This window comes from Eretmochelys imbricata, chromosome 6, assembly GCF_965152235.1.
Source record: "Eretmochelys imbricata isolate rEreImb1 chromosome 6, rEreImb1.hap1, whole genome shotgun sequence".
In the NCBI taxonomy this organism is placed as follows: Eukaryota; Metazoa; Chordata; order Testudines; family Cheloniidae; genus Eretmochelys; species Eretmochelys imbricata.
Genome location: NC_135577.1, coordinates 126171446 through 126186795, shown reverse-complemented (window position 1 = coordinate 126186795; position 15350 = coordinate 126171446). Strand labels below are relative to the sequence as shown.

The 15350-nt window shown below is 44.3% G+C and overlaps 1 protein-coding gene across 4 annotated transcripts in view; it reads left to right on the top strand.

The window, feature by feature from the left end:
- Window positions 1–15350, top strand: part of GNG2 (G protein subunit gamma 2) — a 98777-nt gene that overhangs the window by 44549 nt on the left and 38878 nt on the right. The gene's annotated exons all lie outside the window — the stretch shown is intronic.

Below are 15350 nucleotides of genomic sequence, written 5' to 3'. Positions count from 1 at the left end.
AAAAGAAGAAAAAGATTTTAGTCACCACCCTTCGAGATCCCTGAGACCAGTCACGTATCTTCAATTACCTGCCACCCTTAACAATCTCCTTTAACAGCTTCCAGTTAACTTAACTAATTGCCCTTCACACCTTCCATTCTGATGCCTGCTTCTCAGACGTGCTGGCTCTATCTTAATTGCTTCTCCATTCAAAAGCTAACTGTCCCTACGTGTGCTCCCTCAGATACTTTGTAACATGTTTTGGCATGCCCTCTCATATACAATGTATCCAGCATGTCCCCTTATACAACGTTATACTTCCACAGGGGTATGTCTACACTGCAGTCTGAGGGGTGATTGTGGCATGAATTAATATAGCAATGTAGACACCGTGGCACTGTCTGCCATGGTTCTATTTTTAGCTGAGCTAGTGCTGGTAAAGCTAACACAGGATTGTCTTCCCATGCCGCAGTCACACCGCGGATTGCAGTGTAGACCACGCCAAAAGACAAGACAAACCAGAAAGCAACTTGCCCAAAGTACTTGCCAAACGATCTCCTGTCTTTGTGTGAGATGCCCCGAGTAGATACTTGGTTGGTGAAGATTGAAGGATGGGATGGGATGGCATAGGAAGTAACGTGCATGGCCAGTGATGTGTGTCATGTGCCTTATTCATTCCAGAGCTGTTAGACGTGAGCAAATGGACAGGAAAAGAATTTGTCTTTGAAGGGAGAGCAGAGGTTTATGGGTCTCTGCGGAGAAGGGTGTGTTTTAAGGAAGGACATGAAAGAGAAGACCACGGAGATAGGTGAGGCTGGATAGGAAGTGGGCTCCAGGATAGTAGGGGAGGGATATGAAAGGCAAATGCAGTGGCAAAATCCACAGTATCTAAAAGCTCAGACATACAAAGGCACTGGATTATATGCAGAAAGCTTGCCGGGGCAACTGTGTCTTCTGCATTGGCAGTGCCCAGAGGGATCAGCAGAATTCCCATCGGCTCAAGCTCAGTGGTTTGAAATAAAGCCTTCCAGAACACAGGACCCGATGTTTTTTCTGAAATGGTGCCGTTCTCAAGTCTGCAGAACCTTAAACGGCTGGAACTGATGCTCGTCTGCCTTGTGCCCTGCGTGCTCGTTTGCACAAATGACTGGCCTCAGTGCAGGGCAGTGGGCATCGGGTGCAGAGGGTTCTGTGCCCGCTGCCTTTCGGGAAGCAGATTGTTAAGCTTTTGTTACAATTCACAAAACCTTAAACAGGCTGAGTCCCAAGTATCCAGCTGAGGTTCTAATATCCTCTGTTACTTCTGCCTTCTAAGGCAGGTGTGAGGTGAGAGAGGTGGTCCTGCGGACTCATGGGTCGAAGAATAGACATAGCTCACATCTGACTCAGCAGCCAGGGTCAGTGCAGTCCCTTCTTACTGGAGTCGGGAATTACCACAGATTTTAGGCCCTGCCATTGAATCTGTTTGACATCAGCTGGACATCATACTGGTGGAGGGGTCTGCCAGCAGGGATCCAGTTGGAGAACTGGGGGCTTCGCTCGTTCTAAGAGAAGAGCATAGATCTTGCCGTTTGCCAGTTTTCAGCCAGGCTTTTATTTCAATTATTTGAATGATTTTTGTGTCATGTTGCATCCATTGTCTGGCTCACTGTTGTAGAGACACAAGGGGTTTGTGAGATGCTGGTACCATAAAAATAAAATGCAATATTTATTAGAAGACTATTATAATTGTCACTCATACATTATTCTTAGAGGATCCTGTTCTTAATTTATGTCCATTATTTCCCTCCCTCCCTGGCTGATGCTTCGAGATAAATGCCTGTAAGGAGGATTTTTTCCTCCCTCTCCTTCCTGCTTTCCTTCGTTCTTGAATCCTTCTTCTCCTTTGTTGATGTGCTGACTGGTGCTGTGGATGCATCAGCTCGCAATGAAAAGACTAATCTCTCAAGATCATGGTAGAGAGAGAGAAGGCTGCTCTTAAAGCAGAGACCTAGAACAGAGAGAGAGAATAGCGAATGATAAATTTAGATTTTTTTTTAGGATGGGGGAGGGGTTCCACAGACTCTTAAGTCCAATAGAAACGTTTCCATTCATTTTTTAAAAACACCAGTAGACCGTGGTTTTTTAAATCCACCCCTTGCACCCAGAAGTACAACTGACTTGAGTGATTTTCATAGTTGCAGTTCAGAGGAATGCAGTGAGCAAACGGCATTAGTAGGCTTTCAATTTTAATCACCTCTGGTGTTTGGTAGTTGTATGGGTAAGGAACTGTGTCTACAGAAGGAAAAACTGTTTACAATGTTCCGTTTCAATACAATTAGAGTTAGAAATCAAAGATGGGGCGGGGGAAGAGGGAGAATAGATGAAATTATCAAGTCTCGTGGCATTGAGATATTGGAGGATGTGCTCTAGTGGTCCATTCATATCCATCTTAGCTGGCAAAAAGCAATCCTGAGCAGCCCACAGTGCTTAATGTTCCTTAATGCTGCATGAAAGACATGATCCTAGAATGAACTAACTAACTTTAACAGGATGGTAATTGCATCATTTGAATTGGATTTGGAAATGTCCTCCTAGGCTGGTAATTCGGCACTATGGATTGAGATTTAAGTATGGCACGTTGTCCTTACATGTGTATTTCTTTGCTCTTGTCGTTTGTATCGCAACTGTAAAGACGGTGTTGAGGCTGGTAGGTTCAAATATTTTCCTCCTCCTCTCTGTTTGCAAAGTCCAGGTCATTTTACACTATTTGCTTTTTCTTCTGATGAGACATCTCCACGACTAGAGGTTTGCAACCCTGGCAGCCTATTCTGTACGGTCATCTGCTAACCTCTTTGTGGATGAATATTGTCCTTTTGATCCACCCAGGCTAAAACATTATCCATCCGAGATCTTTTTTTTCTTTTTCTGCCTCATGTTCTTCTGCCATCAACTTTCCCTTCCAGTGCCCATAAACAAGTATCACCCACTGAGCCCCCTAAAATGTGCCCTTTACATAAGATCTCTGACTAGCTTTTGCTAGAGATCCCATCATTTCCAATACTTTTTCCTTGGTTATGCAGTCTACCATAGTATTTTGAGAATTATTCTATAACACTATCATTTGAAGGACTGTGGGGTTTTTTTATTGATTGAATGTCCCATGTTTCGTAGCCATAATTTCACATAGACCAAATGTAAGTTTTTAAGTCTCAGAATTTAAATTTATGTCCTTTGTCATCAGATGTTTGTTCTTCCAGAATGTCTCCTTTGCTCTTGCTATTCTGGTGTTGACTTCAGTATCTGATCATGCATCTTCTGTAATGATGGCTCCTAAGTAGAAATTATGGCTGTGTCATTCACTGGAACCTTACATGTTTTCCTAGGATCCTTGCTAACACGACAATATTTTTTGTCTCATCCACATTTAGCTCTAGACCATATTCTTTGCCATAGTTATATATAATCTCCACTAACTTCATCAGACCCTTCTTCTGAATCAGCCAACTGTGCTGTGCCATCTGTATAGCGATTTTCCATTTTCTGTTCCTCTTAATACCACCTTGTTTCTTTGCTCAATTACTAACTCTAAAACTATTGCTTAGAGAGTTAAATTCATTATCAACTCAGCAGGAACTATGGGAAGGAACTACCCAAGGTAGATTGATTTAAATCACCAAGTTGAAAGCCTCGATTTAAATCTTCGATTTGTCAACTTTTCCATTTGTACTTGTTGTTTTCTAAGAAAGGTGCGTCCCCATTGGTTGATATAACCATTAAAACATGTTGTTTTACAACTAAGTAGAGCCTTGACATTATATGTGGTACATATTTTTGCTACCTAGGAAGGTACACTAATAACTGTATTATTATTTATATTGCTTGAAGTTTTCTTATTAATTGTACACTTTTTAGAATGTTAGAAAATAGTGAATGATATACTGCTTATTAACGAGATAATTAATTTTTTGTCATGATTTGTGTCAAGCTGCAGTAACATGGTAGAAGGAATTTAATTAAACACACAAAACAGCATATAAAATTTATGTTTATTGAACAATCCTGTACCCATAGTACAGCCTGTGAGTCCCCCACAGGATCAAGCCCTTAATACAGTATTTGACTTTTTTTTGTCATATTTATAAAGCTTAACCTTAAGTTAGATGTCCCCCCATCCCCTCCCGAGTTTTTTCTTTATCTAGAAAAGCAGCCTTTAACTCAATGTTTTCGATAGAGCCTCATGGATTCAGCATAGTTAGTTTTTATTTAAATGTTTTAAAAGATTATAATATGTTTGGGCCTTAACGTATTTTGTATTAAATTCAGATTTCATTTTAAACAAGTTTATTTTTAAAACGAAAAAGTTGTTGCAATTTAAATAACAATAAAAATCCAATTTTTAAATAAAAATCCAATTTTTATTTTTATTTTTTAAATCCACTGCTGTAGACTTTAGTATACTTCCACTGGGTTATTCTAAGTAACTGTTTGTGGGTTTGGAAGAACTTGTTATAAAAAGTATGGAAAAATACTTTGACTGCACTTTAAAGTTACCTAAGGTTGGTTTTGGCCTTAGATAAAGAAAGTATCTATCTATCTATCTATCTAACAAAATGGCTAACATAAGCAGTATAGATTATTGTTCTGATAGATCCATTTTAGTTTTAGCTATATGAATTCTTATTTAATATCACATTGGTCTGTAATGAGGACTGTTACAGCATACAGACCTACATACATTTTGTATGGAATGGAGCTGGGCATTTGACTAGTCCAAAAATAACTAGTCAAGTGAGGGGTCAAATATTGTCAAAAATAGTCAAATATTTTTAAAGCACTAATTTATTAGAACAGTAACAATAGTAATAAAAAAGAGTAAGACTTTATGGTCGCCAATAGGCTTAGCCTAAAGGTAGATACTTATGCCTAATTAAAAACCACAACAAATAACTGAGTTACTTTAACTCAGTAAAATGCAAAACCCAATGAAATGAAAAATGAAAGGTTGATTCTAAAAAATGAAAGGAGGAGGAGGAGGAAGAGGATGATTATTTTATTTTATTATTACCTTTTTTCGCAATGTTAGGTTGGCATTTAAATGTAAGCTTTCTTCAAGACGGAACAGTTACAAAAGGAAAGAATTAAATTAAATAGCAATAAAACAAACATTGCCACTATAAAAGAAAAAAAAACATGTTAAAATGTGCGTATACTAGGTAGGCAGCAGACCACCTCTGCTAGCATGTTAATGGCTGTGCACTTATTCTTTGTGTTGCAGGAGGAGGTTTACTGACTGTGAACCTTTCTCTCCTTCGCTCACTCCCTTCTGAGTTAATTTCTGTATGTTTGTCTAGTCAGATTAGGTCCTGTGCTCTTCAGAGCAGGGATTTTTAGCTTGTTTTAGCCTTGTAAACCACCCTGTATGTTGCTGGCCTGGTATCTAAATAAAGATCTATAGACAGTGTTTGTTCTGGAAGATGGCAGTGAATCATAGAACTGGAAGGGACCTCGAGAGGTCATCTAGTCCAGTCCCCTGCACTCAAGGCCAGACTAAGTATTATCTAGACCATCCCTGACAGGTGTTCGTCCAACCTGCTCTTAAAAATCCCCAATGATGGAGATTCCACAACCTCCCTAGGCTAGTTATTCCAGTGCTTAACCACCCTGACAGTTAGGAAGTTTTTCCTAATGTCCAACCTAAACCTCCCTTGCTGCAATTTAAGCCCATTGCTTCTTGTCCTATCCTCAGAGGTTAAGAAGAACAATTTTTCTCCCTCCTCCTTGTAACAACCTTTTATGTACTTGAAAACTATTATGTCCCTTCTCGGCCTTCTCTTCTCCAGACTAAACAAACCCAATTTTTTAAATCTTTCCTCATAGGTCATGTTTTCTAGACCTTTATTAATTTTTGTTGCCCTTCTCTGGACTTTCTCCAATTTGTCCACATATTTCCTGAAATGTGGCACCCAGAACTGGACACACTACTCCAGTTGCGGCCTAATCAGCACAGAGCGGAAGAATTACTACTTGTGTCTTGCCTACAATACTCCTGCTAATACATCCCAGAATGATGCTTGCCCTTTTTTTTTTTTTTTTTTTTGCAACAGTGTTACGCTGTTGACTCATATTTAGCTTGTGATCCACTATGACCCCCCGATCCCTTTCCGCAGTACTCCTTCCTAGGCAGTCGTTTCCCATTTTGTATGTGTGTGCAACTGACGGTTCCTTCCTAAGTGGAGTACTTTTCATTTGTCCTTATTGAATTTCATCCTGTTTACTTCAGACCATTTCTCCAGTTTGTCCAGATCATTTTGAATTTTAATCCTATCCTCCAAAGCACTGGCAACCCCTCCCAGCTTGGTATCGTCCGCAAACTTGAAGTGTACTCAACAAGTGAATCATGTTGCTCAACTTTCAGTTAGTTCATCTTTTTTCCACTTTACATAGAGTAAAGTGATTGATCGAGACGTTTTAGCAGACTTGTTAACAGATAGCACCATGATGCAGTCAAAAAAGATAGGCCATCACCTACATCAGGGTATTCTTCCTGGAGTATTTGACAGTATTTGACCTTGGTCAAATAATAGGTAGAGACAATTGACTGGTCAGTTGATTGGCTTGCCAAGCCTAGCATGGGAATGCTGTAGTGTTGGCTAGATGGCACTGTATTAAAATAATGTACAGTTGATCAGATGGTGTGGTGGGGTGGTTATTGTCTCTCTGGAGACCTGGGTTGATGTCAAAAGCAGAACAACTTGCCTTGTCCTTCGGAGGTATTTCACCCTATTACAGCACCTGTCAACACAGCCGAGTTTGACTGAGGAAATATCTAGCAGAGGCATAACCAGGGTATTGCAGATTACCACGCGGTGTACCGGCAGAGCTGTCTGAGGAAGCCTGGGCCATCTGACAGTGCTGTCAGACTCACTTTTTAGGAACTATGAGATCCACACCATCTTTTATGAGAGTTGTGGGTTGGGGAGAGGCAAATCACTGCTCAGTGAAAAGTCAAAATACCTTAAATGTTGAGCTTCAGCCTGGACCAAAGGCTTGTAAGTGGGTTATAAATCCTTTAAACCTCCCCAGCCCTCCAATGAGTGTGTCACTCCTATGTGATACGCAGTAAGTGGAACTGAAATGGTGTCAGAGGAGCTAATGTTTTTGTCCTGAATGTGGCCTGATAGTATGTTACCCGACCTCTGTTGCCTGCAGGGGTGAATGAACAGATATTCTGTTAATAGGTTGTGCGCATAATGGTAGTTTTGGGTGCTATACCGTGGCTGGTTTAAAACTGCCATTGAAGTTCACATCTCTCTGTAAAGGACACCTATGAAATGGTCATCAGAAACCTGGGTCAGTGCAACCTAAGTTAAGTGTAGTGCTGTGCATCCAAGGCTGGACAGGACCTGATGTGCATAACGTACCCACACAACACAAGACTGCCCAAGGACCATGCCTCCTGGGGAGCCAGTGATTGTGATGCAGCCCTGTACAAAGAGTGTCCCTTAGTGGGCATATGATGGGGCAAAAAGGAGTTTATGAAGGATGCCTGAGAGGCTTGCCATTGACCACCGGGGTAGATGGTACCTTTGGAACGGCTATGAGTAACGGGAGGAGGAAATGGGGTGTCATCAGGCAAGCAAGCAGAATTCCATGAGCGCCTGCTACGAATCTGGGTGTCTGAGCCAGGGGCCGATTCAATATTGCCTCAGAGGCAGTACTGTGCAGTTAAATCAAAGGCTAGCCAGCCCATACGATTGCGCCTCTATTGCACGAACTCCAAATTGTAACTAGAATGCAACATACAGCGTACTCGGTGCTTCATTTGTGCCAGGGTTGAGCCCCGCGGGGCGCCTCTAGACTCTTCAGTTCGTAACTCTGGCCCCTCTGGGCTTTCTGCATCCGTTATGAATGTAAAAAAATTGCTTGAGCCCTGGCACCTCTTCCATTACAAATTAAGCACTGAGCGTAACGGTGGATGAGGAACTACTGTAGTTACTGTTAGTCTTGCTATCAATGGGTGTCACTAGCCTGCAAACCACATGCCCCAGCTGGTTATGCTTTGCCTGCCTCCTAAATCATTCCACTCCCAATAAATCAAGTCCTATATGTTTGTCCAAGGCAACAGCAGGGGAAGTTTTAAAACTGAGCTGTCTAATGAGAACACAGATGTTGCTTTACGAGAGTGACACAGAAAAAGGATTCATCCCTACAGAGCGCGAAAGGTATTTGTGAAAATGAAAGGAGACTGTACCATAGCCGCAACATGAGAGGCCAAGCTTAGGTGGGGGGCAGGGGGATGGAAATTCCCCCACATCAGCTTTACGGTGCTTTGTGGTCCCGTCCTGTTATTAAGGACTTCAAGAATGCTGCCCTGGGATGTTTAATTAGAGTGGACCGACCTGTTCAATATACCGTACCGGGCGTTCTAGATAGGACACGGAGCTGACTTGGGAGGGGCGCGGCAGGCCCTGTTTTAGGGGCTGCCTAGCCTAGTGGAAGCAGATAAAGTGTTGATTAAGACACAGGGATGATCTGCCTCTGTGTGCGAACTGGGAAGTAGGTCCTGGTAAGCTACTCCTCTGGGCCCGGCATGGGGAAAATCTCCACCGGTTCCCACTTGGATTGTCTCCAGCTGCTTAATGGTCACCACCGCAGAGGGGCCTTTCTCATGAGAGCGCCACCACCAGGGGGAGCGGGAGTGCCCCAGGACTCCTTTTACCGCCCCTGACCACCAGGCTGCTACCCAGTGAGCCACTGTGCTTGTGGGGAGTAGTGAGAGAGGTTTACGAGCCCGATTGGCCGGGCCTGAAGGGGCGAAGAGCTTGGTGTGCGGCGTCGGAAGCAGCATGTGGTTGACCAGGCAGGCTAGGCCTTGTCTGGATCCGTGTTTCATCCTTCAGTGGCCAGCGACTGGTGTAGGTGCACTACTGCAAGTCCCTGGCCTCACCGCAGAAAGCCGTGGTTGGGCGCCGTCTGAACGGATCCTGGTTTCGAAACCAGGATTAGTTCAACCAATGCACATCCCTGTTTTCTTTGTCTCTGCTTGGGCTTAGCACTGATGCAGCTGTGCTGATTGCTGGCTGCTGACGGCTGAATTGGGGCTAAAGCTAAGTATGGACCAGGCCTGAGCCCTTCTAGACACCTCATGCGGCTGAAAGTTACTTGTCCCAATTTGGTGGCCCGGGCCTGTGAGAATTGCAGCAGAAGTCAGCGCCCAGTTCTTTTAATTGCATTAGGAAAGACCCAAGGTGCACCAACTGCCACCTTAACCTGTTTCTTCGTTAAACTAAAAGGCTTTCACTGAAAAAGAACACAGCCGTGGGGCTCAGAAGTGAAATTTAATTGACATAATATGGGTCACCCCACCTACAGAGAATTAGCAGGGAGGCTTGTGTGAGCAACCTACTTCCCTTTACCCAGCCCTCCCAAAATTGGCTTGCTGCACCGCTGTTCCAGGATTTTACAAAGGGAAGTAACTTTTTAAGAAATTATAAAAGGTAGATCTGGGGGAGTAGCCTGAGGCAAACGCACCCTGTTCTAGGCCTTACAACTCTTCCAGCATGTTACCTGCAGAGTATTAGGAAAATCCAAGTCAGTGCCCCTTGCAGCCACGTTTTATGAAAGCCTAAATGTGATCTTTACTTGGCATTAGCAATGCCTCTTGGGGCTCTTAGGACGCTACAGTGACCTGAGCAGTGTATAATCTTAGGGTATGTCTACACTGCAGCATGAGCCTGGGCTTAAGGCTAACCCCCTTTGTGTCTATCCCAGAGCTCAGACCCAGGGTCCCAGGACCCTGCACAGCTGGAGAGTCTGAGCTCGAGTCAAGCCAGAACCCAGGGTCCAAGCCCTATTGCTTCCCAGTGTAGATGCAGCCCAGCTTGACTCAGGTCCTGGGAGTAATCTGGGAGTATCCCACAATTCTGTGGGACAACTTCCTTAGTCAGTCTCTCACTTTCTCTCTCCCAACAATCTGCAATCCACTGTATGGAAAACGGTAACCATCCTGCACCCTCTTGGCAAAGCAGTAGCTCAGGTCAGCATTAACCCATCATTCTCTGCTGATCACCGATTCGCCACAACAGTATCAGAGCTTTCAATGGAGACTGAACTGATGAAGTCTTTTGCAAAGCGAGCTGCTTCTTGGTAACATGCAGGGTGGACAGTAAAGTTTTCCCACAGTGCACCACGTTCCTAGGACTAGAGCGGCCGCATTTTGGCAGGAGGGCGAGGCACTAGGGACTCTGACTCGGTGTGCACGGTACAGTTTCGAGAACCAGTTAGAAAGTTCTTAATCTAGGGTTAAAATACAGTGTGGACGCTCGAGTCCAAGTTCCCTAATATAGGGGAGCTGACTCGAGTCTCACTAACCCTGGGCTTACATTGCAGTGTAGACCTACCCTTTAGTCTCCTTTTTGCTGCTGCATTTCTTTCTCCTTTTCTTTCTTTCTTACTTTCTTGACTAGGGGCAGCTGCAGACATGGACCCCTTCCCGAGTTTCGGGTATGTTCTGCTCCCGATCCACTCCTTTCCCCTGCTCCTTTCCCTCTCACATCCTTTTCTCCCCAAGTCCCCCACTGTGTTCTGCTCCCCAAACCTTCACCTCCGGCTGCTGGCTGCCCTCCAGCAGTGATCGTTCCTGGTAGGTACAACCAGAAATGAGTTAACTTGGTTCCCACCGTTAACTCGACTCCATTGTGCTTTCAGTTAACCCCATGCAGGCATGTGAGAAGCTAAATAGCTCTTGCCTTCCTGGCCCTGAGGGGTGGCTGGACAACTGTCCTTGCCAAGAGCTGAACCGCGTGGATGATGGGCAGTGTCTTTTGAAATCTGTGAAGGATCGTCTTGTCCAGCACCTGGACTGTGAGCTTCCTGGGACAAGGACTGTCGTCTTTGCTACTTGTCTGAACAGCACCTACTACAATGAGGTCCTGATCTTTGGGTGGGTTCTAGGCACTTCTGTAAGATGAATACATAATAGGAGGTCAGGATAATATGAGCTCTTCCTGGTCTAGATCATTGACAGACTATCCTGATTTGCATTTTTATTTGCATCTTCCCCCCTCCTCCAGAAAACCCATCTATCCATCATAGAAGCATGGAAATTTTGGACTAGAAGGGACCTCTGTAGGTCATCTAGTCCGTTCCCCTGCATTGAGGCAGGACAAACTGTTATCTTGACCATCCCTGTTAGATGTATGTCTAACCCGTTCTTTAATACCTCCAATGACGGAGATTCCACAACCTCCCTAGGCAGTTTGTTCCAGTGCTTAACCACCCTTATTGTTAGGAAGTTTTTCCTGACATCTAACCAACACCTCCCTTGCTGCAGTTTTAAGCCCATTGCTTCGTGTGCTGCTCGCAGTGAATAAGAAGAATAATTTATCACCCTCCTCTTTATAACAACCTTTTATGTACTTGAAGAGTGTCTTCATGTCCCCCCTCAGTCTTCTATTCTCCGGACTAAACAAACCCAGTATTTTCAGTCTTTCTTTGTATTTCATGTTTTCTAGATGTTATCATTTTTGTTGCGCTCCTCTGGACTTTCTCCAATTTGTCTATCTCTCGCACGAAGTGCGGCAACCAGAACTAGACACAATGCTCCAGCTGAGGCCTTATCGGTGCTGAGTAGAATGGAAGAATTACTTCTCGTGTCTTACTCACAACACTCCTGCTAATACATCCCAGAATGATGTTCGCTCTTTTTTTTTCTTTTCTTTTTTTTGGCAACAGTGTTACACTGTTGACTCATATTTAGTTTGCAATCCACTATAATGCCCAGATCCTTTACTGCAGTACTCCTTCCTAGAGAGACGAGGTGGGTGAAGTAATTTAATCTTTTGCTGGACCAACTTCTGTTGGTGAGAGGGACAAGCTTTCGAGCCACACAGAAGATATGACCTTACCCGACTTGTGTCTCTAATATCCTGGGACTGACATAGCTACAACTACCCTGTGTACTCCTTCCTAGGCAGTCATTTCCCATTTTGTATAGTATAGTTCATTTTGTGTCCTTGGCCCTTGAATCACTACTAATTGGCTGTAAAATCAGTCCCATTAAATATACAGAACGTTTTGCTCATTTAAGCGCTGCCCTTCCAGTCAAATGCAGGGTAAGAAGGATAATGTTTGAAAATCATTGGTTAGAGAATTTGGGGGCGGGAGAGCAGCACCCATCTGCACCCTGCATGGCAGGCAGGATGACGTTGGCGTGTGAGCGCAGGGCTTTGCTTCTCCCTAGAACTGTGACCAGAATTGGGAGACCTTTGGCTGAACCTTTTTCGTCAAAAAACGCAGACTGGGTCGATGGGAACATTTCACGAACTTCGGTCGAATTCATCCAATTCTTTCTGTTGAGGGCAGCGGGGGGCGGAGGACCTGTAAAAATAATCAGAAAAAAATCAAAACTTTTTGACATTTTTGATTCTAAATGACTTGTTTTGAAATTGACTTCAGTTTTATTTTTGAAAGCTTTTAAGAAGTTTGAGAGCTCAACAGTTCGATTCAAAACGAATTTTTCTGTTCCAGTTAGCCGAAAATTTCAAAACCATTTCATTTCCGCTCAACCTGAAATGAATTGTATTTATTTACTGTATGTCCACTGAACTGCACTATCAATGATCTGCGTGGCTCTAATTGTAATATTACCGGCATCTTGCATAAGATGCAGTCTTACCGTTGTTTACAGTGGACTGGGGGTTGTGTAGTTTAGATGTGGACAGAGGCACTGTTTCCTGAAATGATACAGTTCAGTAGATATGGGCGTGTAGCTCCCAGTGATGATGACATCGCCTCAAAGCCACTTAATTCTCAGAGGCATTAACAAACACGCCCTCATGCCTACTGCTGGTACTTTACCACCAGACTGATGAGTAAACTGGATTATGTTTCAACGGCCAAGGATTTTTATTTTATTTTATTTTTGCTAGCAGGTGGCTGCCTTGATTGGTGCTGACCATAGGCGCCGACTCCGTGGGTGCTCTGGGGCTGGAGCACCCACGGGGAAAGAAAATAGCGGGCCCTGCCGATCAGCTGTTTGGCAGCGGGCAAGAGGGCTGGGGGGAGGGAGCGGGGTGGGAAGAGGCGGCATGAGGGTGGGGCATTGGGGAGGAGGGGCAAAGCAGGGGCAGGGCATGCTCGGGGGAGGGGGCAGAGTGGGGGTGGGAAGAGGCAGAGCGAGAGTGGGGCCTTAGGGGAAGGGTCAGAGCCCCAGGGCAGAGTGGGGGTGGAGCACCCACCCAGAAAGAAGCAAATGGGTGCCTGGGGTGCTCACCCATGGGGGCCACCAGAAGAACATGTATGTGGGTGGCCCTCCCATTTTCCAGGAGGGCTGCAGTGGGGGTTCCCAGTCAATCCCATTGTGGCCCCTAATGATCTTTCTCCATGCAGGAACTAGGCCTCTGTTTGATGCTTAGGAGAATTTGCAGTTGAGAAGAGAGTTAAAATAGATGGGGAATTGCCCCTTCTTCCTTTGGTGCAGCCCTTTTCTTGCCTATTCTCATCGGTATTGCTCTGCCTTCTGTATCCAAGGCCAGCGTGCGAAGCAGGGCAAAGCTGCTTTCCCTGGGCCCATATTCATTCTTCACAGCCGTGCTGTCCTCCGAATTGGAGCTAGTTCATGTGTGCTGCTCCCAGAGCTTTGATTCTGAATTAGAGGGCTGGGATCACGTTCAGTGTGGACAGAGATGGCTCAGTCCTGCAGATTGTAACAGCGGCTAACTCATTTGAGGAAGGGCCTTCAGACACTGATCAGAAAATGGTTACGGGAATGTGCCACTTTCCGTTTGTATTAATGGTTTTGTGGAGGGGGCGTGGGGGAAAGCAACCGTGGCTTTATTTTGTGCCCTCTGTTCTGCTTGTTGTGCCTTTCCACCGACCAGAGACTGCATTATGCATGACAGTGCTGTGATAACTCCCACTCCTAACAGAGCCTGTCCTCCGATTAAAACTTGGAACACACTGTCTCGGTTAGTGCACCGAGCATTTTACCCTCAAGGTATTGATTTAAACAATGTACTGACTAATTCCAGGAAGCATGTTCTTTTAACTAAAGTGGCCAGAAGTCCCTTGGTTTCATAAACTCAGTGATTTTTATGGCCAACTCGGGGACCATTATGATAATCAGATAATGGATGAGAAAATGAACAAACCGCACGTGACAGATGTTAGTCACGTCGCTTAGTGCACGTCTGCCAGGTGCTTGGATACTCCAGTGATGAGGGCTGAATAAGAACCTGTGTAGAATAGAATAAAATAGCATGACTCTCTATGCATAGATTCTAAGGCAAAAAGGGTCGCAGTCCCTCCTATAGATCGCAGGCTCTTACATTTCATCCAGTTACCCCTGGATTGAGCCCAGTGACCTGTGTGTCGCATCCAGGGGTGATCTGAAGACATCAAGAGATGGAGAATCATCACTTCCCTTGGGAGTTTGTTCCAGTGGTGAAGGTGATTAACCCTTAAATATATGGGCCGTATTTCTAATTTGAATTTGGCTGCAGCTTCCCGCCCATTGTTCTTTTTCTGCCTTTCTCTGCTAGATAAAAGAGCCTTTTAGTAACTGATAATTTTCTCCCCAGGAAGGTGTGAGCGCATTGGCATCAGGTTATAGGGGATTTTCTCCAGTCCCGATGTGTTGTTTTTCTGGCTCTTTTCCGCCTCCTCTAATTTTTCATTATCCTTTTTAAAATGTAGACACCAGAACAGTACAGAGCAGGGGTGGCCAAACTGCAGCGTGGATTTTTCACACCCCTGAGCGTTGTAGTGAACCCAACTTAATTTTCTAGTGTAAACCAGGCCTGAGATACTGAAGCTTTGTTCTGCTTTGATGTAGTAATGGGGTGTGACCTGTTTGGTGTATTTGAAGCTTAAAATAGATTCTTATGAGTAATGCACTTCAGGTGCTTATCGCTAATTAATTAATTCATTTGTATGATGGATACCTAATTAAAACAGTCTAAGAGAACTCCTCTGAGGCCTTAAACTAATGGGACTGCTAACAGGGTTGTTTCTTTGCTGATGTAACTTGTTGGATTGATTCCCACAGGCTGGGCCGGTTTATTAGGCTTTGTTTGAACGTTACTTAAAATGAGACGCCAGTGAAGGTGTGAGTTGGGTGGTATCATTTGAGAAGAGAAAACTCCATTAGGGAAAAAGAAAGATCAGGCCGTAATTCTAAATGTGATACGATGTGTAAGTGACTTGCTGTAAGAGGGAGAAGCAAGAAGCCTCACCTATGAGCAGAAAGGGAACAGTTTTGATTTTCATTGATCTGGAAAAAGAAAACATGCTCACAGAAGCAGAAGAAATCGCCCAGCAGTGGGCAATTGTGGAGGCAAATGTTGGCAGCCCTTTCAAAGAGCATGTGCCATGGATCAACTTTTTGATAA